Here is a 4,566-nt window from a genome sequence, read left to right on the forward strand (position 1 = left end):
CGACGAACTGGGCCGACTGCGGGGGTGGAGGAAGCAGGCGTGCACGCGCAGGGTTCCGCCGAGGCAGAGAATCCTGGTGGTGCCGGAGACCGGACAAGGACCCAACCTCGTGGTTGTTGGCGGTCTTCACTTCTGCAACTTCATCTCCATCATGGCGAGATCTCAGTGGAGTGGCAATGGTGGTAGTCGTGAGAGTGGGAGTGGAGGAGAAGAGGCGGGTGCAACGGCGGTTTAAGTAACCCTAGCCATCAATGCCGACGTGCGCACGCGCAACTTCCATCCCCTTCTGCATCAACACCGGCGCATGAGTTGAGGCGGCGGGCGCAGTAGTCAGCGACGGCCTTGATAGCTAATGCTGCCGCCGGTCCGCCTTCTGCCGTCGGATCGCTTCCAAGCGGGCCCACGGCACGCGCGCCCAGACATGCGCTGTCCGCGCACCGTCCACGCCGACGCATCGGTTTCCTAGATTTGGTAGGACGATGTGTCGCGGCGGATGGGTCAGTCCATTCGGATCGCCCCGCTAGAGCATGCGCGGTCAGTCCGCATGTCCTTGTAGACTGTTTCTTATAGCACATAATTTAAGCCCCAGGAGTAGGGAAAACCTAAGAGCGCGCATATAGGGATTTATGTGTATGAGGTCACTACAAGGGACCGTGAGGTCACCTCGCATTCCCAAGCTTATGTGTAGGCCAAGCAGAGCTCGACACGCACATACACAATACCAACCTCATAGGCTCACGATTAGATTTCCCATGCCTAAGTGCTACACCTTCCTGTGCACTTCAAACATACACGCACGATGCACAGGGTACAAGGGTGGAATACATATTTCATATCACAACATAACCATCTAAGACTCAAAAGATGGATTTTTTTTATATATAGCAACACTCTACTGAGCAAGATCCAAATGACACGCAAAAGGACACATGTCCCATCAGTACATCATACATAGCGAAAGAAAATAGTCTGGGTACAGACAAGATCCAAATTGGACTAAGAGTCCTGAAGATAACCAAGCGGGGTCCATAACCAACAAGCCACAGGCTGCTGCCTAGGAGCGATCCTGCTACTTGACGAGGTCATCGTCCGTGAACTCAACGAAGTAGCCTCCAGCGTACTGCTCATCATATGTCGTACCTGGTTGTCAAAAAGCGGGTTCCGGAAAAAGAGAGAGAAAAACGAGGGTAAGTACCAATGGCACGTACTTGCGAGACAAGACCAGCTGTGCTCGCTGGTGGGCGGTATAAACTTCGCCCGGCTATATGTGGGGTTTAGCGGCAGCAAAGCAAGAACTAACTTATAGATACGCTACAACATTCGTCTATCAGAGAAGGCGAGAGAGCGCATAAGCTAGCAGTTCTGTACTCTGCAGACAATACCCGGCCGATGTAATCCCCCTTCGCAAAGAGGTATGGCAAGGCACTCACACAGTTGACAATTTTATTCAGTATCCGTTGTAATAGTGCTAACTTACTATGCAGAATTATAGCAAGTTATTAGCAACAAGATTAGGTGTAAGTTGTTCTATGATCGAGTTAAACACCTCCAAGTCGTCCATAACCGCGAACACGGCTTTCCGAAAAGATTTACCCTGCAGGGGTGCACTACTGTTCCCATACACGCACGCTCTATCCTCCAACCAGGCGAAGGAAAGATATCACGACAAGACCGTTCCCAGATCTGCAAGAATGCCTAGGGGGGCCACCGACTAAGCTACCCGTGACGAAGTTCGGCCATACTCGGACGCGGACTCAGGGTTTGAGCCGGCGGCTAGGCGTGCAAACCACACGCTTCGCTAAACGTCCCGCAAGGTACAGTACAGAATATAAACACCCGAAAGCAACAGGAAGTAAACACCCGAAGGCAACAGGAAGTAAACACCCGAAGGCAACAATAAGTAAAGTATGGCATACATGGCATAGACAAATAAAACCAAGGTTGTGGCCCCCTTTTCAACAGACTTAAGACAAGGTAATGGGTGATGGGGGGTCCCGATAAAACCTCCCGCGAGTGGTTAGTGCGCTCAGCATTAGAACAGATAACAAGAACTCGGGTCCTAGGGGACACAAGCGAGACAAAAATCCGATGCTTTCACAAAGGGGTTCACCGATGCCTCTGCATTAATTAGATTCCCTTAGCAATTTTGGTTGTAACAAAATATCAACAATGTTATCCATAAGGTGTGTCATATGTCAACTTTCCAACATATCTCGAACATATCGAGATAAAAGCAAGACCCTAAACTCGCCTACGACTCGCAAGGCTGACAAGCAACAAATAATAGGTAAAAGTTAGCGGAGGTATAACACGGCTCATATATGCAGGTGGGATAGGACACGTGACACAACAGAATCGCAACATAGGGATAGCAATAGATCAAAAAAGTAAGAAACTGTAAAATAGGTGAAGGAGGTGGGCTCGCCTGTTAGATCAGGGGTAGTGGAACAAGCGTGATCCTCCTCAGGGGTGAAGTCGTACTCCTGCTCGTACTGCACAGCGTCGGCGTCTACTCGAGAAGAAGCAAATAACACATACAAGAAAATAATAGCACAAATCAATACAAGGAAATGCAATGCGCAATATGATGCATGATGACATGGCAAGATGATATGTGCAAGCCAAATTTAAGTGGGGTGATCATAATTCACATGAAATGATAAACACCCTCACATATACTTTTAATTCAATTTGCAAGTTTTAATTTGGAAAATTCAGAGATGATGCCAATGATGCATAACCATGTGATATTTGAATTCCTCATGTTTCGCTGATGCATTTAGATATAAAATTTGTTGAAAAAGGAGTTATAGAAAAAGAGTTATGAATTAATGCAACATTTAGCAATTAAAATTCAGATTTGAAAAGTGACCAAATTTTAGTTGTTCAAAAGTTGAAACAAAATTCGTGGTTGATTAGATCATGTTTTTCTGAACAATTTGGATATAAAATTTGTATGAATTGGATTTGAAAAAGTGCATTTTTAGATCATTTAGAAAACCATCTGTTTGTGTAAATTTCTGAAAACACTACGAACTGAAGAAAACCACAGCGATTTCCTGTATAGGCATTTCTGCACGGATATTAAAGTGTCCGCCGCGACAGATCTGGGTAGCGCTAGGTGAGGTTCTGATGTAGTTGAGTAAGAAGAAGGTGGGGTGGATCGAACGAGACTGGTTTGTGCACCGTGGCGACGGTGGTGCTCGCCGGAAGACGGGGCTTTTGACAGAGGCGGCGCACAGCTGAAAAACTGCAGTCTCACGGCATCACTTTGCAACGACGGTGACGACGCGATGGTGGATGGTTTTGGGCAAAACAAAAGTCTAAGATGTAGCCTGCAGTGGTGAGATTCGAATGGTGCAGGTGGTTCTTGCTGGTTCGCTGGAGATCGTCGCCGGAAAACGTGACCTTGACATGTGAGTGTATCAGCGAAACTGAACCAGTTTTTGGACCTGTCTTTGCTCGAAGATGGCGTCGTCTACAGCCGATGAAATTGAGTGCTTCATAAACGAAAATTGTAGCCCAAACTCGTGGCTTTACAAAGGTGCAAAGATATATTGCTGGGGTGGCCTGTACCGGCGGTGAAGTTCGTCGGAAGACAGGGTGCTGTGAGATGAAAAACTGGGCCGGTTTTTGATTTCGATTTCGTTTTGATTTCGTCTCTCCTTCTCAACTAGAACCAGAGATGCAAGAGCACGTGCAGGGGAGGAAGGAAGGTCTTGCTCACCCTGTGGTCCTTGGTGACCGGGTAGATGTTGTCCAGGGTGGAGGGCTGCCGGAGCTGGGGAAGAAGGATGGTGGCCGGGTAGATGTTGAGTCGAGGAAGAAGATGCTCGAGCTGCTGCAGGCCTTGGCGTTCTTGAAGAAGTCCAGGGTGGAGAGGAGGGCGTCGCAGTTCCGTTCCACGGTCAGGTGGCATCGACGGCGGCGGACGGCTGAAGCTTCGGACAAAATCCTCTCAACTCATATAGAGGAAGAAACAACAAGGTGGGGGAAAAAGAGCGGCGGCGGAGTTGGTGGAGGGGGGGGGGGGGGCTAGGGTTGCTGCGTCGTCCGCGAGCAGCTAAAAAGGAAGAGGAAGGAGGGGTCCAGGGAGCAGGTGCGATGGTGCTCCACTCTCCGTACGTGAGAAAGACGACGTACATGGGAGTTCTCTCCAGCGTTGAAGTGGGCCGGACTAGAAAAAGATTAGGGACGTGGGCTGCTCTATAATGGGCGTGGCTGGTTAGCTGGTTAGATTAGCTGGGCTGGGTTAGTTTAGGTTTTCCTCTCTTTTTTATTTTCTGTTTTTATTTTCTTTCCTTCTTTCAAATAATTTTCTGAAATTTGAGAGAAGAACAATTTGAAATGAATTCAGGGAAGAACTCAAGCATGGGATACCAACATGGTAGGATTGAGAAAAAAAAGAGAAAGTGAGAGGGAGCCATAGAGGTTTAAATAGAAATCAAAATATTTGGTAAACCTTAAGTAGGACAACCATTTGAGAAGGTAAACCATCTCAAGATCATAAAACATGTGCATTGCAAAAATAGAGAGGAGAGGTAGGTTTATAGTAACCATATAAGA

General features: G+C 47.7%; 1 long non-coding RNA gene across 1 annotated transcript; it reads right to left on the reverse strand.

The window, feature by feature from the left end:
- Positions 1 to 851: 851 nt before the first annotated feature.
- On the reverse strand, positions 852 to 4,029 carry LOC139830605 (uncharacterized). Its single transcript, XR_011743365.1, has 3 exons — positions 3,728 to 4,029; positions 2,426 to 2,509; positions 852 to 1,140 (listed from the first exon to the last, which is right to left on the reverse strand). It is a non-coding gene; the product is annotated as an uncharacterized lncRNA (long non-coding RNA).
- Positions 4,030 to 4,566: the final 537 nt, after the last annotated feature.

This window comes from Lolium perenne, chromosome 4 (assembly GCF_019359855.2).
Source record: "Lolium perenne isolate Kyuss_39 chromosome 4, Kyuss_2.0, whole genome shotgun sequence".
NCBI classification, from domain to species: Eukaryota; Viridiplantae; Streptophyta; class Magnoliopsida; order Poales; family Poaceae; genus Lolium; species Lolium perenne.